Consider the following 25,967-nt stretch of genomic DNA (forward strand, 5'->3'; position numbering starts at 1 on the left):
GGGTGTGAAGACTTTTGCAAAAATCAGTGACTTTTTCATTTCATTGTAAACAAATGCATCGCTCCCCTGCTGCGAAATTCTTCCCAGGATTATTCATGAAAAAGAAAAAATAAATAAAATTATTAGAAAAATCCATAAAAAAACCAAAACCCCATTGGCGATGAACGTAGGCAATGGCTTCCATCCGCTATATACCCGTCCAGCTGCGGTATATATTACTCCGGTGCATCGCCGTCCTGTTGCTATGTGAAAACATCCCCCCCCCCTTGTCCAAACTAATCGCCCACCTCCTCCTCTTACTAATAAACCAATCCGCACCCGTATTTGCCCCAAAGCCAGGTCTGGTTTGTAAAGGGTTAAGTTTATTGCTTCATTAATGTAAATATTTATTATAATGGAAATATTCCATTTTGCATATTTTCACCCATTTAATAGTGGAGGGGTATTTTTTTTGGGGGGGGTTAGTGGATAGGGAGGGGGGGTTAACTATTGGGGCATATAATATATATGTATATACACACTGTTCTGGGAGCATGAATGCTGCCACTGGGCTGCGGAGCTTGCACTCTAATTCCACGTTCCAGATCCTATGGATATACAGTGTTTTTTGTTGTTGCGGTAACACAATGGTCACGGAGATATAGCAGAGCCGAGTGAGTCGCCGTGCACATCAGGATTGGAACGGTTAAACCGCACGTTGGGTTCTGCTACATGGTGCCTGCGCTTATCTCAGCCTCCGGCTGTCACAGAGATTGCGGTGAGAGCTGTTGTTGCTGCGGTTGAGTCTTGTTGTTCAGATCGGTGGCAGGTAACAAACCCGTCGCCAGTGTCGCTTTTTTTGCGGTTTTTCGTCCCCATTGTTAGCGCCTAATAGGATTAAACCATTTTCTACATAGTGTCGGCGTTTCTTCTTATAGGGGAAATTCCTCCCTAAAATAAAAAATAAAAGTCCTTGAGTCGTCCTCCATCTTCATCCTTCTATTCAGCTGCGTTCCTTTAAACCGATCTATTGGCCCCCAATCACCCGAAAGAAGGCGAAAGGGGCGTCGGAGCGGTATTCGTCAGCCGTCGTCTCCGCCATTCCAGACGTATCCCACAGTAAAAACACCATATACTGTGGGTGATACACGAAGATCCTATAACCCATGGGCAATCTGAGGCCACCTATGGGGCTGCAGAAATATATATATATATATATATATATATATATATATATATATATATATATATATATATATATATATATATATATATATATATATATATATATATATATATATATATATATATATATATATTTGATGTGCAGAAGTGGTGACTTGTCTAAACCAAGTGGAATTCCCCTTTAAATAATAGGTATTGGCCTGGGGGAGTGGGGGTATGCGGCTGCAGAAAAATATGCCGTTTGTTGTGTAGGGAGTCATCAATACAGGTGGAACTCCCCTTTTTAAATAATTTAAAGGGATTGTCCAGGCATTGAATATTATTATTTGCAATTTATGTCTTTAAGTTCCTCGCCGGTTTTAACATCTCTGCTTCCTGTCAGTGAATAGGAACCCCCCTCCATACAGACCTGATATACTGTGTGTAGCAATGAGTGATTGCTACAAGCTAAATACAATCTCTGTCCTTTGCAACAATGTTTGGAATTCCGACTGTTGGATACAATTGTAGTTCTTTTTCTTTTTTTGTTCTGCGTTTTGGATGTAAAGCTTTGCGTTGACAGCAAGCAGAGATCTTGAAAGTGTTGCATTTACTTATTTTTTTAATGTTCATTTTACTGGAAGAATTGAAAAGTAGTTTGGCTGTAAAGTGAAAATAAATGCCCCATAATCCCCCTCCCTGCCTCTGTCATCCTCCTTTTTTGAGGGTCCGGGAGCCTCATTCTTCAGCTGCAGAACATTCCTGCGCACACAGGGTAGTTAGATCTTGTTTATCTCTGCGGTACGTGCACAGACACATCCTAATCACCTTCATTAATTTCTGATGACTTTATTTGTCTCATTAGTCACCATGGAGATTGGGACACATTTTATAAAACCGGGAAGAAAAACTGTCCTTTTTTTTGCCGATGACCAATCACAACACAGCTTTTATATTCCAATGGCAGAATAAGAAATTAAAGCTGCTCCGTGATTGGTGTCTCTCTGGTCAACATGGGCAGTAGTTTTATAAATCTGGGCCTGTTTTTTTTTTTTTTTTAAATAAAAATTTCTTAATTTATTTTCATAAAATTAAAGTCTTGCAGTTTTCACTCCGACCACTGAGCCTCCTAATAGTCTGACGCCTGCTGTTCTGCGCAGATCACTTCTCAGCAGCCTCTATTCTAGAGCTGGAGGTAGAGAACGTCTGATCTGCCAGTGACAGTTGGTGATGATTCCTTTTATGTTCCAGACTTTAATACGAACTTTCCATTTGAATTTTGGAAATTCCGCAGTTTATTACTGAGGGCTCGAAATGCTGCACAGAACTTCTGCGCAGGAACTGTCTTGCTGCGCAGTGGTCGCGGATTTATTGCGGATTCAGTTCAAAATTCACAGCAAACCCAATTGTTACGGATTTGGCATGCACGGCAAAATCCACAAGGCCAGCTCCGTTTGAAATAAAACAAATATTCTAAAACTTAAAAATAAAATTTTTTGCTTCCTGTGGAGCCCCTATGGCAACGTGTCAACAGATCAGACTGCTCCAGCGATAAGTAACATGTGATGAGACGTATTCATTGGAGGCCGGGATGGAATTTGCTAACATTTTGTAGTTTGACTCTGCAATAAAAAGCCATACCGAAATCAGCGCTGAGTTTTGGTGCTGATTTCCCTGCAGATTCTAGAACGTTTTTGCTGCAGAATTATCCGACCCATGTGAATAAAGGTTTGATATATCTCCTGATTTAAAAAGGCAGACTCAAGTCTTAAGACCTCTTTACGTGGATCGATAATCGCTCAAGTTAGTGTTCATAAGAGCGTCCGGACATGGCGGCGATCAGTCGTCAAAGTGGCCTAGTAAGCTCAGTTGTGGCGCATCGCCCCTTGTAAATAAAGGATGTGACACTGACAATATACAAACTGTATGGAGACTAATCGGTCATAGTACAATCTGTAGACTCAAAAACCAGATCTCACCTGAATGGTAAAGTTTATAATGTCCGGATGTAGAAATAACAGATTTGTTTTCATTTTGTCCCAAAACAGCGCCTTGCTTGCTCATAGGTTGTGTCCGGTATTGCAGCTCCATCCTCATAGAAGTGAAAGGAGCCGAGCTGCAATACCAGGCACTGCCTGTGGACTTGAGTGGCACTGTTTGGCGTTTTTTGAGGCATTAAAAAAAAAAAAAAAGTTTTTCAAGCAGAAACTATTTCAGAAAACTTTCCTTTTTCTCTTTTTCCCTGAAGCGTTCTTTGCAGTCTTTTGATTGTGCCTAGATTGGAGAGATTTTTTTTTCACGTTATTTAAAACCTCCTGGGGGGAAGGGGGAATCTAAAAAAAAAACCCTCATCAGCAAAGTGGATTTCGTGTTGAAATTGAGATTTCCAAGAATTTTTAAGTAGTTTTTGAGAAGGATTTTGGGCAGAATCCAGTCCTAAAAAAACAAAACTGCTCTGAAAAAAGCTGACCATTTTTTTAATCCTGGGCAGCCACAAAGTTGACACCAGATTCCGCTTTCATTCTCATTCTCGTGCCCTCCAGATGGTCAGAGGAGTCAGACCCCCAAGTCCGCAGCGGAGGTCAGTGAGGTTACTGCTAATGTGCTCTTTGTTTACCCGGGGTCTTAGCTCTTATCCTGTTCTTTTACTTTCCCTTGCAGATGTTCCTTGTACCGTGCACTGGTTGCAGCAGTTGATTGGTTGCAGCAGTTGATGGGTGGCAGGTTTCTCCCCTCCATAATTACTTTATAATCATCTACTTTATTACAGCTCGCACCTGCTGACACATGAGAATTATAGATTTTAGCTATAACGAACATTCCTGCCTAATAAACAACGTTGGTTATCCACAGATGGAAATGACCTTTACCGATTAATGCATCAAAAATAAGAATGAAATTCCCCCCAACTTAATAGATGTCTATCAATAATCCTATTACAACCAGTATGGTCAATTTCACATAGACCATGGACGTTTTGGCTCCTGGTGGACACTTGGGTGGAAGCGGGGAGTAGGTTTTGCCCACTCGTCATAAAAGGGAGGCCACCAATCCCTCAACCTTTCTATGGCCTTGCGGTTCAGGATGTTTGTTGGGTGTCTGCCTCCTTTTTTTTTTTTTTGTGTGAGGGGTAAGTCATAGGAAGCTGAATAAAATGATACCTTGATATCTGGAATCCAATGTCTTATTCCAGAGAAATCATCATTTTTCTTATATGTAAATGAGCTGTTAAGATCTATGGCCCGGACATAGATCTCTCTGAGAATCTGCCTCCAGAGATTATTTTAAATGAAAGGAGGCGTTACCAGACTGAGACAGACACGTTGCTCTCACAATCACACAAGCTCTGCAGTGAGATCAGAACTAACACGGCACAGCAGAAGTGAACTTTCTCATTACAAACACTTTTGCAGTAGTAGTTGTTTTCTCATAGTGCAGTGCTTCACCTTCCTCTCGCAGGCAGCCAGTATGAGGGGAGAAATCAGAGCTGACATCACTGCAAATGTGTTTGTGGTGAGAAAAGGTCCAATTCTGCTGTGTTGCTTATAATCAGACACAGCTCTGCAGCAGATCTGCGTCCGTATGAGAAGGGCAACTGTAGGTGGAAATGTGTTTGTATTGAGACAAAGTTCACTTCTGCTGTGCTAGCCCCGCTGTACTGTTAGCCCCGATCTCACTGCAGAGCTGTGTGTGATTGAGAGTGTAAGTTATTACTTGGTTTACCTGGTAAGGCCCCCTTTCCATTTAAAATCAGCTCTAGAGGCAGACTCTCGGGGAGATCTAGGTCCCGCCCATAGATCTTAACAGCTCATTTACATATTAAGAAAAATGTGAATTTCTCTGGAATGAGACATCGGATCGAAGATATCAAGGTATCATTTTATTCAACTTTCTATGATCTACATGACCATATAGAGGGCTTAGGAGGGTCGATCCTATTGACAGATTCCCTTTAAGGAGAACCATTATATTCTAAAGATGGTGGTTACCATTAAGCTTTCCCAGACTCTAGAAAAGTACATTTTGGATTGTAAAATATCCCTACTGGAGATCCAGGTGGGTTCTGGTTTACCATCGGGTTCCTTTGATCCTGGAAAGCCCGAGTTATCCCTTTGTGGATAATCAGTCCTAGATGATTTGGCTCCTGGTACATATTGGGTTGGAAGCAAGGAGGCTGATGGGCTCTCCGTTTGCCAAAGGGCAGCCACCAACCCCTTAGGGCTCATTCACACGTCAGTTTTTCACATACCAGGGCTATTCGTACCTGTGATGGTCTAAGGGGCTGTTCACATGTCCGTGATTTTTTGCAGACAGAGAGGTCTGTGCAAAATTGCGGAGACATGACCGATATTGATCCAAGTGTAGGAACAAACTCTGCAATGTAAATCTACAGGTCCGTAAAAAAATCTGACCATGCGGGTGAGGCCTACTCCTTTTGTGGTCTCCTGATTATGAAGATTTCAGAAGGTGTGTTAGGGGGCTGGCTGAGAGACCACATCCTTGTGCCTTTTTATGTGTCACAGGTTTTTGCACTTGGGTGAAAAATGGTCACATTCCCAGGATTTTTCGGCTGTGTTCATACAGGGTTGTTTTTTTTTGTAAAAAACAAGGGATTTTCAAGCGGAAGCCGCTTTAGGAAACACTCCTTTTGGAGAAGTGTTTATTTTCCTGAAGCTGTTTTGAAGACTTTTTGGAAGAGGGTTATTTTCTTTTTTTGCAACCGTTTGATTTGACAGTGCCAAAGTTGGAGAGATTTCCTTCAGGTCCTGCTTCAAAGGATTGACTTGCTCTTTCTTTTTTTTAAAACCACTTCCTATGAGGAGTTTTCTTATTTTTATTTTTTTTTTCTCTGAACAGCAAAGTGAGTTTCCCATTGAAATAAATTGGAAGAATTTTTTAATCGTTTCTTTCTTTTTTTAAACAGATTTTGGAGAGGATCTACTCCAAAAACATCTACATAAAACTGTGTGCACAAAGCCCTACGTCTAAGCTAGGAACAGTTTTGGTCACAGTTAGGCTATGTGCCCACGTTGCGGAAATTTCTGCTTCATTTCCGCATGTCCTCTCCAGGAAAAACGCATGCGGAATTCCGCAAGCGTTTATTGCGCGTTTTTCACGCGTTTTTGACATGCGGCATTGCCTTGAGTTTTTTCATGCATTAAATAAGGCAATTCCGCATGCGGAAACGCAAAATTAATGAACATGCTGCGGATTTTTGAACGCAGCATAAACGCTGCGGAAAAATCCGCAGCATGGGCATAGAACTTGCGGATTCTCATTGGGGACCATGGGATGCGGATTACCAAGCGTTTCCGCTGCGGAAAATCCACAGCAAAAACGCTTGTAATCCGCAACGTGGGCACTCAGCCTTAAGCTTGTTGACAGCTCCTCTCGAAGATCTCATGTTGACTATTGGCAACAGCTTTACCAATGGAAATTCGTGCTCTGAGTATCAAAAAAAAAAGTTAGGAGAAAATTGAATAAACTCCTCAATCCTTGGTGCTGACCGTGGCTTTCTGGGCTCCTGGGCTTTTCCTTTTTGGTGGGATCACACCCTGACCGTGGCTTTCAGGACTCCTGGGTTTTTCCTTTTTGGTGGGATCACACCCTGACCGTGGCTTTCAGGACTCCTGGGTTTTTCCTTTTTGGTGGGATCACACCCTGACTGTGGCTTTCAGGACTCCTGGGTTTTTCCTTTTTGGTGGGATCACACCTTGACCGTGGCTTTCAGGACTCCTGGGTTTTTCTTTTTTGATGGGATCACACCCTGACCGTGGCTTTCAGGACTCCTGGGTTTTTCTTTTTTGATGGGATCACACCCTGACCGTGGCTTTCAGGACTCCTGGGTTTTTCCTTTTTGGTGGGATCACACCCTGACCGTGGCTTTCAGGACTCCTGGGTTTTTCCTTTTTGGTGGGATCACACCTTGACCGTGGCTTTCAGGACTCCTGGGTTTTTCCTTTTTGGTGGGATCACACCCTGACCGTGGCTTTCAGGACTCCTGGGTTTTTCCTTTTTGGTGGGATCACTCCCTGACCGTGGCTTTCAGAACTCCTGGGTTTTTCCTTTTTGGTGGGATCACTCCCTGACCGTGGCTTTCAGGACTCCTGGGTTTTGCATTTTCGGTGAGATCACTCCCTGACTGTGATCTTACAGATCAGATATATTCTCGTCTCGCGTGGGGTTTTTCCATTTGCTCTTTCTAGGGCGGCTGTGCAGAAATATTTACTACATTGTGTTAAACATTAGTAGTCCAGAACCAGAGAACGTTGCCGGCAGCCGGGCCCCACGTATACAATATCGGACACAGGTTTGGTTGCACAATGTGGTGTGTAGCTTCTTGGGGTCGTCCATCGGGGCCTTCTGTACGGCGTAGACTGATGTTTTGGCACCTTGCTGTTGTGTATACTCCCAGTACTGTACAGTTCTGGTCCTGACGGCAGCAGATCTTATCGGGAGCTCTTTACCTTGTTTTGTATACAGAGGATGATACATAATTAACCTTCCGGGTCATTTCGGAGAAAGCCTTGCTTTCTTGTATGAATGGAGAAAAGTTACATCTTTCCTGGGAAGTTCAGATCATCATGTGCGCGTTCTAAATTGAAAGATAAACGGTGCCAGTATATAGGATAGCCACTGATCTCCTTCTTGATTTACATGTTCTAGCGGCTCTAGCCCATACATGTCAAACTCTGGGCCACGACACCGGAACCACCACCCCGATGTAGGGCCATTCTACTGTATGGAGGACTGTAGGGCCCATTATACCAGGACTGTGGAGTCTGTAAGCCAAACCTCCGACTCCCACTCCGACTCTTCAATTTCCATTACACCGACTCGAACTCCACGACTCCGACTCCCTCATACATGGCTGATGTTTAAGTGATAAATTTAGTGTAGCACAGATTCATCTCCGCTAAAAGTCTAGACCCTTAGATCAGGAATAGGACAGACATTTATAGGACATTTCATAACTTTCCCAAATTCTTATGAAAAAATATTCCCCACAAACTGCATTGAACTACTGTACCCAATTTATTAGATATTTTAGGAGTTGTCCAAAATGGACACCGACTCCATTACTCTGCAGCCCTGCATTACTCTGTATGGAGGACTATGTGGGGCCCATTATGCTGCATGGAGGGCTATGTGGGGCCCATTATGCTGCATGGAGGACTATGTGGGGCCCATTATGCTGCATGGAGGACTATGTGGGGGCCTATTATGTTGCATGGAGGACTATGTGGGGGCCCATTATGTTGCATGGAGGACTATGTGGGGGCCCATTATGTTGCATGGAGGACTATGTGGGGGCCCATTATGTTGCATGGAGGACTATGTGGGGGCCCATTATGTTGCATGGAGGACTATGTGGGGGCCCATTATGTTGCATGGAGGACTATGGGGGGGCCCATTATGCTGCATGGAGGACTATGGGGGGGCCCATTATGCTGCTTGGAGGACTATGTGGGGGGCCCATTATGCTGCATGGAGGACTATGTGGGGGCCCATTATGCTGCATGGAGGACTATGTGGGGGCCCATTATGCTGCATGGAGGACTATGTGGGGGCCCATTATGCTGCATGGAGGACTATGTGGGGGCCCATTATGCTGCATGGAGGACTTTGTGGGGCCCATTATACTGTATACTGGTTGGCTCGCGACTTTGTCCAAGTTTTTCATTTGGGCTGTTTGAGTTTGACACCCTGTTCTAGTTTTTTTTTCTTGTTCTGCCTTTAAAAATTAGACTGTTCTCGAAAAAATGCTACCACTTAAAACAACTTATTGGGTGGTCACTCATTGGGGATGGGAGAGGAAGGAATAAATTAAGGCCACGGCCCCACTATCAGTATTTGGTCAGTATTTTTTCTCAGGAGTGTGAACCAATTCCGGGAGTGGGTGTTAAATACAGAATTGGTGACTTGTTTCTATTATACCTTTTCTCTGATTGTTCCTCACCTGCTTTTGTCCCCCACTCCTGAGAAAAAATACTGACCGCATACTGACCAAATATTGATAGTGGGGCCGTGGCCTAAGGGTCCAGCTAATACAGAGTATTCAATGGATCGGTCTGCCACGTACGCCTTGTTCTGACTCTACGTACCTCTTTAGATGGTCACAGTCGCATTTGTAGACCACCGAACATGTGTAAAATTTTGATCCCACGACTTGTAAAATAAAATTAAATGTATTTGCTTGATGGTTTGAAAAGTAAACTTAGTTGCCCCATGGAAAAAACCTACAAGAAGCAAAATTAACATAAACCCTGCTGTAAATAAATAAAAAAAAATAAGCAAAAGTGCATTTAAATAACATAGGGTTCTTAGTAACACTGTTTTTAATCAAAAATAGCATAAAAGTCATTCCACCATTTCAAGGCGACCCCATTTGGGACAGTCATACTCTGTCTAATATAAAAAAACCTCAGTTGACCTCAGTGTGTGAATAAGGGCAGACAAGGTTGTCCCATGGGGCTGCGATTACAATATTGTCACCATTGTTTGGAATCGGCACATAGAAATTCATATCGTATGTTTTTTTTCCCCAAGAATAGTAAATGGTTGAGTAAGTGTGAAACCGTAGAATTGTACATGTTATCAAAGAAAAAGGCACCTTTACAGCCCTGTTATCTAAGCTATATCTGAAAAATGAGGTTGACATTCAGTTTTACTGTAGGCTGTAAAACGAGCTGCCATAGCTCTTTCTGCTGACATCTAGTGGACACTATAATAAGTGTATTGTTTTTTTAATGATATTAAAAATAAGTCCTAACGCTCACAAAATTGTGAAAAAGGTAAATATTCTTTGTTTGGCCAGCTATTTTTTTTTGTATGATACAGATGGAGGGTTTTGATCTTCTTGTGTCGGAGGAGTACAGGTGGTCCCAAGATTTGGCAGATGCCACCCTAAACATCGAGGTTGTGAAGACAAAGTCCACTCTGTGGCCGCCCTTGGTTCACTTCTTAAATGAATTCCTCCACTTGTTTCTGGTTCGCTGTAACAGGGCAGATGTGCGGCAGGAACAGGCGTATGTGTGTCACGTACTGACACCGGATCAGATGGTATTCTGGGGGGAGCGAGGGACAGGTGGGGCCGAGCCCGATGTACGGCAGCACTTGTTCTAACTTCAACCTTGCAAGGAATTTGAATGGTGACCTCTGAGGTCTAGAAAAGGTTAATTCACCCATAGTCTCCACATTCCAGCGTCCTTCATAATCTTATTGGAAAAGAAAAAGATTATCCCTTCTATTTAGTGCTTGAAGGGACTGGCTGTGTAATCTGTTTAGTGTAGCGTCCTAGCACCAAAACCGTCTCCCTCCTCAAGTCTGCAGCCGCTCTTAAAGGGCATGTTCACCATATATCTATCTAAGTAGTTACCATGTAAATGCACTACATTATTTGTCCAGTACTACTCCATGCTGTATTATACTCCAGAGCTGCACTCGCTATTCTGCTGGTGCAGTCACTGTGTAAATGCATTATATTACTGATCCTGAGTTACATCCTGTATTATACTCCAGAGCTGCACTCACTATTCTGCTGGTGGAGTCGCTGTGTACATACATTACTGATCCTGAGTTACATCCTGTATTATACTCCAGAGCTGCACTCACTATTCTGCTGGTGGATTCACTGTGTACATACATTACATTACTGATCCTGAGTTACATCCTGTATTATACTCCAGAGCTGCACTCACTATTCTGCTGGTGCAGTCACTGTGTAAATACATTATATTACTGATCTTGAGTTACATCCTGTATTATATGCCAGAGCTGCACTCACTATTCTGCTAGTGGAGACTCTGTGTACACATGTACTGATTATATCCTCAATTATAATCTAGATGTACTTTCACAGTTCTTCAAGCTTCAGAGCTTAAATCCTCCAGCTTTCCTTGCTGGCTTAATGAATAATGTAGCCTTTGTACTGTAATGTGATGTCTTAAAAACTCTCTGCCTCCTTACACTATTTGAAGCTTTACCAAGGTTGTCGTCAATCTTCAGAGCCATCAAGCAGAGTTGTGATTACAGCTCCTGAGCATATAACGGAATCTAACTCTGGGCTGAGTTATTAGTAGAGAAATGTATGTCCATGTAAATAAGCGATGGCCTTGTGACTGTTCCATATAGTGATATCAGGACTAGCCTCTTCTAGTGGTGTTGGGGGCAGCGGTTGACCCTCTGCATGGTTGTCGTCTTGTACTTTTTGCGGAGTCCGTACAGTAGTGTATAGTCTCTATCTGGCTTTTCAGCTCTTTGTGGAAGAGTTGGGGGGGTAAGAAATGTTTTTCTTGCAGAGCCTGGCCGGGCGCCAGCAGCAGTTGTTTGTCAAGCCTTGCTCTGCCTTTGGCAGCTGGATTCTATGTAAAAGGATCTTGTTGTTGAAGCGAACAGTTGCAGATAGAAGAAGGATTTTGCAAATTGCAGAAAGTTTATTATTTTTTTATTTTTTTTTTTACTGAAACCAGCAGTGAAGGCCGGGCCCCAGAAAAAATAACAAAAAAAACAACAAACACCTAAAAAGAATGTTTTTACCCTCCTGGAAAGGAGAGTGAATGGAGAGATTTCTTCCTTGGCCCTTGGGATCAGATTACATATAATGCTTTCAAGGACCCCATATTGGACTGAGGAGGAGGAGGAGGAGGGCGGTGGACTGTTCCTCGATTTTAACCCCTGCCTCGCCGGGCCTCTTGCGGCATACTTTTATGACTTGTTTTTCTCTTCAGGAATGCTTTCTATTCATACTGTAAGGAGGCGTAAAGGCTGGAGGGACCGGCCCTTCTGAAGTGTGTCAAGGAAAAAAAATAAAATAAAATGACTCGTGCCGGGGGATATTGCTCAATGGCAGGCAATCTTGAGGTCAATATATAAGAAAGTGAACGAGGAGATAAACAACGTACACGCGATGCACGTCCTCGATGGAGTCGTGAGCAAAGTCACACAAAGTCAAAGGGTGCAAGCGATAAAACTAAAGTGATAGACGCTAAAGAGAGTAACAGAAACGGCACAAAGGGAAAGATGCCAAATAGGGGGACAATGGGTGCAGATGTTCTTCCCGCTTACTTGTATGGCTCCAGTGACTTTCTGTTGTGTTTTACTCTTTTTGTATTTATATCGTCTACGCTCTGACTTTTGCGTTGCTTTTAAATTTTATTTGACAGGATCAATCACATTTATACACGTCTATGTGCATTCTGTGGAATATCAATGTCTTTCTTGATTTTCTTGGAAGACACTAGGGGTCCACAATGTTCCACCCCATTTTTTTATTTCCGTGTCGCTTCACTTTTTAATCCTTACTATTCCTTTTGAATTTTATCTGCTGTTTAATAGACATCTGTTTTTTTTAAACGAATAGATACTCCTTGGTGTGACTTGTGCTGTGTTCCTACGCAATGTTAATGCAGGTTCTGGGGGGGCAACGCTCGACACTGCCCCTCTGTTTGGTGATATGCCTCTGCCTCCTTAGTCCCTGCAAGAGACAATACGCAGTGTGTTAGTTTCGCCTGGAGTTTTCTTACAAGAAATATTATCTACATAAAAAGTAGAGGAGCTTTGTAAATACATTAATCACGCGTTACACCCTGTATTATACTCCAGAGCTGTGCTCACTGTTCTGCTGGTGCAATCACTGGGTACATACAGGTGCATCTCACTAAATTAGAATATCATCCAAAAGTTAATATCATCCAAAAGACCAATAAGGCGGATGAGCTGCAGGCGCTTATATCGGAGGAGAGGTATGACATCGTAGGTATAACAGAGACTTGGCTAGACGATAGCTACGACTGGGCGGTAAATTTAACAGATTATAGTTTATTTAGAAGGGACCGGAAACAGGGGAAAGGCGGAGGAGTCTGCTTATATGTAAAGTCATGTCTAAAGCCCAGACTAAGGGAAGATATAGGAGAGGGAGAAGAGGGGGTCGAGTCCATGTGGGTAGAGATAGAGGGGGCAAAAAATAATAATAAAATATTACTGGGGGTCTGCTATAAGCCACCAAATATAACAGAGGAGAATGAGAATCTGCTATTAGGACAAATAGACAAAGTAGCAAAACATAATGAGGTGATTGTAATGGGGGACTTCAACTACCCGGATATTGACTGGGAAACAGAAACCTGTAGATCGCAGAAAGGAAAAAGGTTCTTGACAAATATCAAGGATAATTATCTCTCCCAACTAGTGCAGGAACCAACGAGAGGGAAGGCCGTGTTGGACTTAATATTGACTAATAGGCCTGATAGAATAACTGAGGTACAGATAGGGGGGCACCTAGGTAATAGTGATCATAATATTATCAATTTCAAAATGCCCTTCAGTAGGGTTATCAATAAGGGAACAACTAAAACATTAAACTTTAGGAGGGCGAAGTTTGATCAGCTGAAAGAAAACCTTCAACTTATTGACTGGGACAAAGTTCTTAATCAAGGAAATACGAATAGTAAATGGGAAACCTTCAAAAGAATTCTGAATACTCAGTGCGAGAGGTATATACCGTATGGGAATAAAAGGGCCAGAAATAAGAGGAAACCAATATGGTTGAACAAGAACGTAAAAGGGGCGTTAAATAGCAAAAAAGAGGCATTCAAGAGATTAAAACAGGAAAACAGTAAGGAAGCACTAATGTGTTACAAGGAAAAAACGAGAACCTGCAAAAAACAAATAAAAATAGCGAAGGAGGAAACAGAGAGACGTATTGCTAGGGAAAGTAGATCAAATCCCAAACTGTTCTTTACGTATATAAATAGTAAAAGGATTAAATCGAATAATATTGGACCGATAAAAAGTGATGAAGGCAAAATCATAGAGAAAGATGAGGATAAAGCTAATCTATTAAATAAATTTTTTTTGACAACTTTCACAAAGGAAAAAGAACTAACAGGCGAAATGAGAAGTGACAAACTTAATCCTCCACTAAGTATGACAAATCTAACCCAAGCTGGGGTACAGAAACGCCTCAGTAACATTAAAATAAACAAATCACCAGGACCTGATGGCATACACCCACGGGTACTAAGGGAACTAAGTAATGTGATAGACAGACCGTTATATCTTATATTTAAGGACTCTGTTGAGACTGGGTCTGTACCACTTGATTGGCGACAGGCGAATGTAGTGCCAATATTCAAAAAGGGAGCAAAAAGTGACGCCGGAAACTATCGGCCGGTGAGTCTGACGTCCGTTGTGGGCAAAATTTTTGAAGGCTTTATTAAAGAGGCAATCATGGAGCATCTTGACGCTAATAATCTATTAACCCCGAACCAACACGGATTCATGAGGAATCGCTCCTGCCAAACAAACCTGATTGACTTCTACAAGGAGGTTAGCTCTCGAGTAGATCAGGGGGAACCAGTGGATGTCGTGTATCTCGACTTCTCAAAAGCGTTCGATAGCGTGCCACATAATAGGTTGGTATACAAAATGAGAATGATGGGGCTGGGGGAAAATGTCTGCAAGTGGGTAGCAAACTGGCTAAAGGATAGAAGGCAGAGGGTGGTTATAAATGGAATATACTCAGATTGGGTAAGCGTCACTAGTGGGGTACCACAGGGGTCTGTACTAGACCCAATGTTATTTAATATCTTTATTAACGACATAGTCAACGGGATAAATAGTAAAATATCAATATTTGCAGATGACACAAAGTTATGTAAGACAATTAATACAAAAGAGGACAGTGCAGACCTACAGAGGGATTTGGATAAGCTGGGTAGGTGGAGCATTAAATGGCAAATGAGGTTTAACGAGGAGAAATGTAAGGTCATACATATGGGAAGGAAAAATGGAAGTCACCAGTACTCACTGAATGGGAAATCATTGGGGAATTCAGAGATGGAGAAGGACTTGGGCATCTTGATTGATAGCAAACTAAATTGGAGTGCCCAAAGTCAGGCGGCTGCTGTAAGGGCAAACAGGGTAATGGGATGTATCAGAAGAGGTATAGCTGCAAAGGATGAGAACATTGTTCTTCCACTGTACAAAGCACTGGTCAGACCACACTTGGAATACTGTGCTCAGTTATGGGCCCCACTATATAGAAAGGATATAAATGAGCTTGAAAAGGTACAAAGGAGGGCAACAAAATTAATAAAGGGAATGGAGGGACTGCAATACCCAGAGAGGTTGTCAAAACTAGGACTATTCAGCCTGGAAAAGAGAAGGTTGAGGGGGGACATAATAAATGTGTACAAATATGTTAGGGGACAGTATAGAGACCTTGCCGGGATTTGTTCAAAAGGAGGGATATTACGGTAACAAGAGGGCACTCACTAAGACTGGAAGAGAAAAGGTTTCAGCACCAGCATAGGAACGGGTTCTTTACGGTAAGAGCAGTGAGAATATGGAATTCACTGAGTGAGGAGACGGTAATGTCGGATTCACTACACCAGTTCAAGCGGGGACTGGATGCATTTCTAGATACCAGGCAGATTTCTGCATATACTTAAAAATAAAATAAAATAGTAGGTTGATACAGGGATTTATTCTGACTGCTGGTTTCAGAGTCGGGAGGGAATTTTTCCTCAGGTGAAGATTGGCTAAATCATTTGGGGTTTTTGCCCTCCTCTGGATCAACTTTAGCAATTACAGAACTAACAGGTCGAACTTGATGGACGCAAGTCTTTATTCGGCTTTACTAACTATGTAACTATGTAATTCATTTCAGTTCTTCAATATAAAAAGTGAAACTCCTATATTATATAGAGTCATTACACACAGAGTGATCTATTTCAAGTGTTTATTTCGGTTAATGTTGGTGATTATGGCTTACAGCCAATGAAAACACAAAAGTCATTATCTCAGTAAATTAGAATACTTTATAACAGCAGCTTGAAAAATGATTTTAAAATCCGAAATGTTGTCCTACTGAAATGTATGATCAGTAAATGCCTCAATACTTGGTCGGGCTCCTTGTGCATCAATTACTGCATCAATGCGGCAATGTGGCATGGAGGGATCAGCCTGTGGCATGGAGGGATCAGCCTGTGGCTCTGCTGAGGTGTTATGGAAGCCCAGGTTGCTTTGATAGCAGCCTTCAGCTCGTCTGCATTGTTGGGTCTGGGGTCTCTCATCTTCCTCTTGACAATACCCCATAGATTCTCTATAATAGATTCTCTATGGGGTTAAGGTCAGGTGAGTTTGCTACCAATCAAGCACAGTGATACTGTTGTGTGTAAACCAGGTATTGGTACTTTTGGCAGTGTGGACAGGTGCCAAGTCCTGCTGAAGAATGACATTTCCATCTCCAAAAAGCTTGTCAGCAGAGGGAAGCATGAAGTGCTCTAAAATGTCCTGGTAGACGGCTGCGCTGACTTTGGTCTTGATAAAACACAGTGGACCTACACCAGCAGATGACATGGCTCCCCAAACCATCACTGATTGAGGAAACTTCACACTAGACCTCCAGCAGCTTGGATTGTGGCCTCTCCACTCTTCCTCCAGACTCTGGGACCTTGTGGAGTGTGTCAGTGACTGCCTTCTGGACATCTGTCAAGTCAGCAGTCTTCCCCATAACAGACTAAGGGGCCTTTTTTAACGCTTAAGAAGCCTTTGCAGGTGTTTTTTGTTAATTATTTTAATTTACTGAGATAATGACTTTTGTGTTTTCATTGGCTGTAAGCCATAATCATCAACATTAACAGAAATAAACACTTGAAATAGATCATTCTGTTTGTAATGACTCTATATAATATGAGCTTCACTTTTTGTTTTGAAGAACTGAAATATAACTTTTTGATGATATTCTAATTTAGTGAGATGCACCTGTACGTTACATTACTGATCCTGTACTGATCCTGAGTTATATCCTGTATTATACTCCAGAGCTGCACTCTCTATTCTGCTGTGGAGTCACTGTATACATACATTACATTACTGATCCTGAGTTACATCCTGTATTATACTCCAGAGCTGCACTCACTATTCTGCTGGTGCAGTCACTGTGTACATACATTACATTACTGAACCTGTACTGATCCTGAGTTACATCCTGTATTATGCTCCAGAGCTGCACTCACTATTCTGCTGGTGCAGTCACTGTGTACATACATTACATTACTGATCCTGAGTTACATCCTGTATTATACTCCAGAGCTGCACTCACTATTCTGCTGGTGGAGTCACTGTGTACATACATTACATTACTAATCCTGAGTTACATCCTGTATTATACTCCAGAGCTGTACTCACTATTCTGCTGGTGCAGTCACTGTGTAAAGACATTACTGATCCTGTATTGTACTCCAGAGCAGCACTCACTGTTTGGTGTTGGCCATTAGGAACAGTAATTGCTGGCAGACTCTACACGCTGTGTTGGAGCATAGAGACAGCTATGGCTGCTGAGAGACTGCAGCTCTGAAGTCTGTGTAATTAGAAGGCAGCTCTGTGTTATACAGGCAGGATCAGTACGGCAATATAATTACAAAGCTCTACATTATATAAACAGTCAGGAGATTCTGGGAGTTGTAGTTCTGCAGCATGGGGGGGCACTCCCTTGCACAGTCAGCGAGTAGTACTGAATATTGGGGTGTGTGTCGCCCCCTCCGCAGCCTCCTGTGTTTTTCCTATTCTGCTGACACGGCTGATCCTGCAGACATGATAGGAGCTGTGTACAATAGAGGGAGTGATAAAGTAATGTATACACACCGTTACTGGGGGACGTACCAGCACATCCATGTGACCCCCGCTGCTCCACCAGTGACTGGGGACCAGTAAGCACAAATCCTATCAGAAGAGGCTCTGACCTCTGACCCCGGTGCCTATCGGGATACCCCTGTAAATAAACAGTTGTAGCCCCCCAGAGTAACACGTAGTAATTAGCTGCCGTCTCTGGTTTCTTCCATCTCTTACAGTCCAACAGTCGGGACCTCTTTTGGTTAGGAGAACAGGGGGTCCTGTGTCCCCCGTGTAAAAGCTTTAGTAGAGTATATAGGTGGGCATCGGTTTATGCGCCGTGTGTATGGGTGGTGGTCGCGCAGGAGCAGATTTGCCCCCCGTGAGTGATCATGCACGGACCCTACTGCTCCATCTTCACAAGGTAGGGTGGAGAAAATGGGGTTTTCTGCGCTGCCGGGAATACCAGTGATGGAGCCAGGAGACCGGGGATAATTTTTATGCGGTTTATTGTCAACTCGTTTCGAAACAAACTTCTTCCTCTGAATAAACCACAGTTGCGAGATAAAATCTATGTGCAAATCCCAATTCTTATGATTGATGAGGCCAACAAATAGTTTTTGAATCACCCACCCCCTCCCAGCGATCATACTTTTATCTTTTTACATTTTTTTTTTTTTTTACATTGGCGTTTCTGCACTAATTGGTGATGTCAGCTGTAAAATGGTATTTCTATGTTATCGCTCGGATATGTCACCTACTAATAGTCCCTGGGACCCCTCTGCTTATCCTGGGAATCAAAGGGTGCAGCCTTTTGTTACTGGCACCATTTTGGGGTAGGTATATATATATATATTTTTTTTTATGTGGAAAATACAAGAAAAATAACAATGCTACCATTATTTTTGTTTTGATGGTTACCAAGCGGTTATAAACAACTCTTTCCTTTATTATAATTTCGCTCATAATGTGTGTGTACAAAAAAGTATTCTAAAGTTTCATAAAAAATAAAAGTTTATTCATTAATATTGCTATAAATATATATGCATATATTATATATAGTTATATAACTTTATTGCATAAACTATATATATATATATATATATCAATTTTAATGCATACACTTTCATTTTTTTATATATTTGTGTATATATACAAAAAAGTATTCTAAAGTTTCATATAAAAAAAAAAGTTTATGCAATAAAATTACTATAATTAATATATGTAATATATTATAGTTATTTTATTGCATAAACTTTTTTCTTTTTTTCTGAAACTTTAGAATACTTTTTTGTTGTTTTTTGAACCAGTGATCAAGCACAGATGCCCGGTATTTTTCAGCCTTTCTGTCTGTCAGTATGGCCTGATGTTGTTCTCACTGCAGGTAAAAAATGGAGTTCTGTTATTGATTGTAATAGTAGGGAAGAGGACAGGCGTGATGCTGGGAGTGATCGCAGTCTGTGCCTTTGTTACAGTCTCGGTGAGGCTGGCATCATACGGGGGGCATAGGAAGCCCTGGAGGGGGAAATCCTCTCTTCCATTCTGTGTCGGTTCCTCTTGGATAAATAATCAGACAAGCAGGAAATGCAGCCGACTGAAACAAACTGCTGCTCCGTGCCGTTGTTCTTTCAGGATAATGTTTAACATCTGATTTGCAGTTAACTTTTTGCTTTTTTTGGACAGTGTACATCTTTTTTTTTAATTTTTTATATATATATATATATATATATATATATATATATATATATATATATATATATATATATATATATATATATATATATATATATATATATATATATATATATATATATATATATATATATATATATATATCTCTCTTTATGGATTAGTAAAGTTGAACTGCAATACCAGGCACAGCCTATAGAGACGGGTGGTGCTCTTTGTAGGAAAAAACATAGACACTTTTATCTTTCTATTACTGGTAAAATAATGAAACACTATGCCACTTTTAATACCGTCTTGAAGGCATTTACTAAGACTGCATTTCAAACATGAGTCTTGACCAAAAAGCCCCTTGTAGTAAAAATGTGCCAAATTTATAAAAAAATAAATGTGGTGTCTCCTTTGGGCTGTAATTTTTAATAAATCTGAGGTCTGATTTTTGCCCGTGCCCCCTTTTTGCTAGTTTCCAGGTTGACTGCATTGTTAATCTTAAGTGGTCTTGTGGGTAACGCTGCTGCCACCGTCGCCAGACCTGCGCGTTTTCAGACCCATCGCGAAGTACTCGCAATGTGTCCGGAGTCACCGACTTAGCCTCACAAATGGTAAAATGTTGGTATATTCTAAAACATCAGGCTTTATTTTCTAAGTAACATCCAACTTTGGCCGTACAAATATTTCCTTACCAGAGGTCATCACTTGGTCCCTCCACCCCCTTCCCAGACATAGCTTTCATATTTTTGGTTGCCCTCTGGAAAAGAAAAAGTTGTAATAGAATAGTCCCTGCTGCACTTCAGGCTTAATGTTGTTGTTTGCCACAAGTGTCAGATTGTGCATACTCTGCACTAGTTCATATGAAGACCCCATCCCATGGTTATTGCACAGTAGCCCCCTCATCCATTCCTGGATTTCCTATTTTATATAGCTAAATCCATCACCCCTTTCAGAGGGGGAGCCGCCTCTATACCCTATATGTTTTTTTTTTCCAGCACAGCCCCTTAGACTTTATTAGAAGTGAAGGGGTCAAGCTGTGTGAATGCCATAAGTTCGACGCAACATCGTAGCAAGAATCTTCAATTGCTGTGATCTAACACTGTATTAGATTGAGATAAGAAGCAATACCCCAAAGCTGGCTATATATCTCCAACCCCACTGTTTATCTTCAGGGAGAACAGAGGATTGGGCATATTGAAATCCAACATGCCCTACCCTTCTTTCTCCTGACATGTGCTGTAGAGTGATTGTTTGGACACGCGCGCACACACACATTAGATAGTCGTCTGTCTCAGGCGAGATTAGCGCGTTTGGTCACCGTAAATTAGCGATGTCAACTCCTTGTGTTTTTTTTCAGTCTGTAGACGTGTGACTGCACGTTTCTCATGTATAGTCGCCCTACTTCGTGCCTTCTGCTGCCTCCTCCGCTCTGATTATCGCTCCGTTCCTCCTGATTCCAACCTGGCTGCCAAAGTGGCATGTGGGAGTATAGTGGTGAGTCTAACCAGGCCTCCCATGCTGTTCCTGTCCCAGAAGGGCAGATGAGGCCTAGTTTACACTTCCCATTGCACGACCCCATACCACTGTGGTGGCCATCTTGGAATTGGGAGGAACGGAGCGCTGATATGAGTAGAGGAGGCAAACGGAGGGCGCCACGTGGGGTGGACTATAAATGAGAAGAGTTCAATCACAATTTAGTCCCATTTTGGAGGAACTTTAAAGGGGTGTCCCCTTATAGCTTTTTTTTTTTTTTTATGTATTCATCGTGGCCCATGCAAAAAGTAATTGAAATGAGGTCCAGCGATGGATGTTTGCTACTGCTCTAGTGGCTGGGTACAGGCTGCAGCGGTGACGTCAGATCAACAGCACTGAAACCAATCACTCGTGCCATCTACTGCTGAGCCCACAAAAGCTGAAAAGGGAAAACTCCTTTAAACATTTACTATCTGAAGAAAAGAGTCGGGATCTAGAGTGTTCATCACTCTGGAGGACCCAACATATTGATTTCAATGGGCAATGTGTAATACTTTTTTTGTCCTGCGGGAGTGCTGCAGGGAAACTGAAAACATGCTGCTGGCTTCTCACCGTGACTAGAATTGATCACTATGGATCACAGGAGTAGGACATTTTGTGATCAGTAGGACGGGGGTCAGTAGGGTTACCTGTAGAAAATAAAGACTGCATTCTGAGTAGCAAAAGTTCATAAAGTTCTCAGAAGTGATTAATGAACTGTAAAGTGTGTCATAATCCTGCAATATAATCATCTCGTGTCTATCTGCAATTCTTGCTGGCACAGCAAAAAAAAAAAACAGCCAGGAGAGATTGTAAAAGTGGAGAAGCTGTTATCTGCCTCATACACATTGATATGTATGAAGCAAAAACAGCAGCACGTACACCCGGTGACACACTATACTGTACGTGCACAGAAACACACACTGCGTGCCAGAAATCCTCTGCCGACATCTGCCGCTGCTTACAGCTCAGGACTTTCAGCCCATTTGACCTTAAAGAGCTCAGGCACCTTCCATATTATAGGGTTTTCTGTGAAGAATTACTAATCCCAGTAGTCGTGACAAGGGTGTGGCTGTAAATGGGGCCAAGCTGCAATACCAGACCTAGCCCATGTACATGAGGGGCGCTTTTTCTGAAAGCAGCTTTCTTATACAATAGTGATAAAAGGCAAAATAATTGCCCCTGCATGTAAATGTGGTGACCGGTGGCATCGCCCCCATGCCCCTCGAGAACGGCATCAAAGATTCTGCAAGTGGGGACGTATACTGAAATAGAAATGGCTGAAGCAGTTGCACAATCGGAAAGTCAATCAATCCTCTCCGTGCAATTAGAGCAGATGAAAGGCATCAAACACTTTATTTTACCTGTGTCCAACAAGTCACGTGGACTCCGAGGATATTGCTTTGTGCACCGATCTGGGACCTACCGTAAGTTTTATATTTGCAGAATATACTGGGGCGTTGCTTTATAGGGGTTCTGCTGTATTGATTAGACCACTCAGACCCCTACTGATGGGAAGAACGGAGAATCCACGGTCAAAAGCCAATGTTCACTCAAAACCCAGACTTGCAAGATGGGTCACCAGTATCACATTGCGGGGGTTTGAAGGCCAGCACAGCCCCCAGTCGCGCGCCCCACCCCCCCCCAGTCGGCTGTGGCACAGGGCCCCCCCCCCCAGTCGGCTGTGGCACAGGGCCCCCCCCCCCAGTCGGCTGTGGCACAGGGCCCCCCCCCAGTCGGCTGTGGCACAGGGCCCCCCCCCCCCCAGTCGGCTGTGGCACAGGGCCCCCCCCCCCCCAGTCGGCTGTGGCACAGGGCCCCCCCCCCCAGTCGGCTGTGGCACAGGGCCCCCCCCCCAGTCGGCTGTGGCACAGGGCCCCCCCCCAGTCGGCTGTGGCACAGGGCCCCCCCCCCCCAGTCGGCTGTGGCACAGCCAGATGTAAATGGGTACCGTAACAGCACAGCACCATACACTTTATAGTGTTATAGTGGCCGTTTCCAGGCACTGCAGTTTAGTTCTTGTTTTCCCTTTGCAGGCTTTAGCGCTGAACTTGAGTTGTGTGCGAGCTAATGGGGTAAGACAAGCTGCTATGATGTCTCACAGTCACAGCACACAGACATGAGACATTGTCGCTCTCGTGTCTTTTATGTAACAGCATGGAGAACATTATCTAGCAGTACTGAATAGTGTAGCTGTAAATCCAGATCTAAGTGAGGTTAAACACTTACTAGAAAGCAGCACCAGGATTCTGTGTGTTACGGTGGCTCAGTGGTTAGCACTGCAGCCTTGCAGCGCTGGGGTCCTGGGTTCAAATCCCACCAAGAACAGCATCTGCTGTATGTTCTCCCTGTGTTTGTGTGGGTTTCCTCCAGGTTCTCCAGTTTCCTCCCACACTCCAAAGACATCCTGATAGGGAATTCAGATTGTGAGTCCCAAGCAATGATGATGTCTATAAAGCGCTACGGAATATGTTAGCACTATATAAAAATAAAGATTATTATTATTCTTTGCCCCTCTGTCTCACTGCTTCTAAATCTTCTCTTCCCTCATCCGTCCCTCCCCCTTCATAGACTTCAATTTGAAGCTGTGACTTGACACCTCAGTTAGTGGCTGGTTGTCTTATTATAACAACCAAGTGTAGAGCGTTGTGCTGACTGGCGTGTCTGCCTGTGATGTGTAGGGAACACTGTCATTAGCGGTTATTTTTAATGCCATATGCAGGCTCATTTAGTATGAGGACCCCATTAAATAACTCCTGAAATCTGTCTGTACAGGTTTTGAGTATGTTTTTTTTTTTTTTGTAGTGCCCTGTTAAAAATTCAACCCATTTCTTTGTTATTGTGTGATATATTTTTATATAAAATTATTTGAATCCAGCATCCAATAATTCTGAAAATCCTAGCTTTTATTTCAGCCTAGCACTGCAATATTATGTGGAAGTTCAGAAGACTTGAAGAAAGAATTCATAATGTTTGATAACTGTGCATTGCAGTTTTTATTATATTAAAAAATAAGACATTTGGGAAATGCATTGTCCCGTGCAAAGAAATTCTGTAAATACAATTCTTCGTGGAGTGGCGATGGGGGTCCTGATTAGCCCTAAATAATCAGAGAACCACTACTGGCAGTCATTTTTAGATTTCTGTTTGGAGTTACTTGGTTCTTGCTGTCTTAAATATATTCTTATGCCCTGGCACATTATTTGCAGCTGGTATTTCTTGATACTCCCATATTATTACTCTTTCCTGGCAGGTGGATGGTTTGCATTCTCTTGGCTTTAACCCAAGTACCTTTGCAGGTGGCATATTATGAAATGCTCAAGTCCTTTTTTTGTAGAGGAGAAATTCCTAGACAAACCTGAAGTAGCACTTGTGACAATTCCTGTGGTTTATATTTATTTGGCAATCGACAGTAGACTTTACACTGCGAATTGAATTTCTGCCTGGGAGATTGTAATCTTTTCTGCAGTCAGTGTTTACAAGATAAGGAAACATCACCAGGTTACATAGAGCTGTATAGTCGGTGGCTTTGGGAATAACCGTGTATTTTCCGACCCAGAATCTACTTCCTTGTATCTTCTTAAATTTATAACTAACTACTTCAATAAACCTATCTAGAGACCAAAGTGAATCCAGTTTTCCCTTTATTTCTGGGAATTGCATTTTGATATTTTGCGAATTTAAAGGTTTAGAAAATACAATGGATGCAACTCCAATAATAAGCCTACAGGAGAGCAGCAAAGTCACCAAGTTGTTCTACACTTTCCAATAGGCACTGTCAGATGGCCTCCTCACAAGGGTTGTTGCAGCGCCCATAGTAGTAACCCTTGTGATAATATTTCTGCTAATGCTTTCTAACAATTGGATATATTTTGTATAATATAATGGACATAGTGTTTTTTTTATATGCCATAAGTGAAGAGGAGCTGTGATTAAATGTAGCTGGCCTGTGTTTCATCAAATTAGTCAGTTAAAGGGGTTGTCTATAAAACCTACTAATAGACATTTTAAGTCAAGGAAATTTTGGAAATTCTTCTTTTAAAGTCTCAATCAATTAGCTGGAATCAAGATCCGCTAAACACCATAATATGCATTAAAGGAAAGTCTGCCTTACTGGCCAACCATCTCCTTTGTACCAGGCCTCCTGACATTTTAACAACTAATCCTTTTGTTTTTAAGGGAGATAATCTGCTAACAGAATTGTCTGGCAATGGCTTTCTCCCCTCAGCCCATTGAATACATATAAATGCTTGGTCAGAATTTCATGTTTGTATATAGGAAGTCAAGAGAAAGAGCGGTCAGCCGAATGAATAGCCAGCTTTAAGAGTGTCCTTCATTCTCCGTGGAGAATGTGGCATGTCTGTCTGTGTATTACATAGTTATTAAATAATATACCATTTACATTTTGGAAGCTAAAAAGTTGTTGCTGGATTGCTCAATACACTATAGCCGATTGCTGTGTATCCATATTGCATATTTTTTTTAATAATCATGAATTAAGTGCGTGGTCCCTGGAAGACAGGTGTTTCTTTTGGGCATGAAAAGAAGACCGAATAAGGTGGGCTTTGATTTTTTTTTTTATGCATCACCAGACTTCAGTACAGTTTTGCAGATTTACTTTGTGCTAAAAACCTCATCATTCAAGTTTCCTACAGCACAAAGAGGTAAAAACTGCCTCAACATATCTCTAATAGATTTAAGTACAGTTTCTTACTAAAGTACTATATATAATATCTATATGAAAAAAAGAGTACAAGGCTATACCCTATTAGCTTTTTATGTTGGATATCCATTTATTATTATTAAACCCTGCAGAAGGCCTATTCTAGATAAGAGGGGTCTGCTGTTGCACCCATTGCGGTACCCCTTTATTCAAAATATAAGTAGCTTTTCGCAGTTCATGGAAACCTAGTAATGCATTATCTCTACAGACCTACAGTTGTGTATATATATTATAAAATTATTATAATGTGTGTTCTGTTTGGCGTGGGGAGCCTTCTTTGATCAGATGAGAGTCC

The 25,967-nt window shown here is 42.2% G+C and overlaps 1 protein-coding gene across 2 annotated transcripts in view; it reads left to right on the top strand.

Annotated features, from left to right (window-relative positions):
* SESN3 (sestrin 3) overlaps positions 1 to 25,967 on the top strand; it is an 82,623-nt gene that overhangs the window by 432 nt on the left and 56,224 nt on the right. The gene's annotated exons all lie outside the window — the stretch shown is intronic.

This window comes from Phyllobates terribilis, unplaced genomic scaffold (assembly GCF_046119375.1).
Source record: "Phyllobates terribilis strain yellow unplaced genomic scaffold, ASM4611937v1 Scaffold_2__4_contigs__length_985480577, whole genome shotgun sequence".
Lineage (NCBI taxonomy): Eukaryota > Metazoa > Chordata > Amphibia > Anura > Dendrobatidae > Phyllobates > Phyllobates terribilis.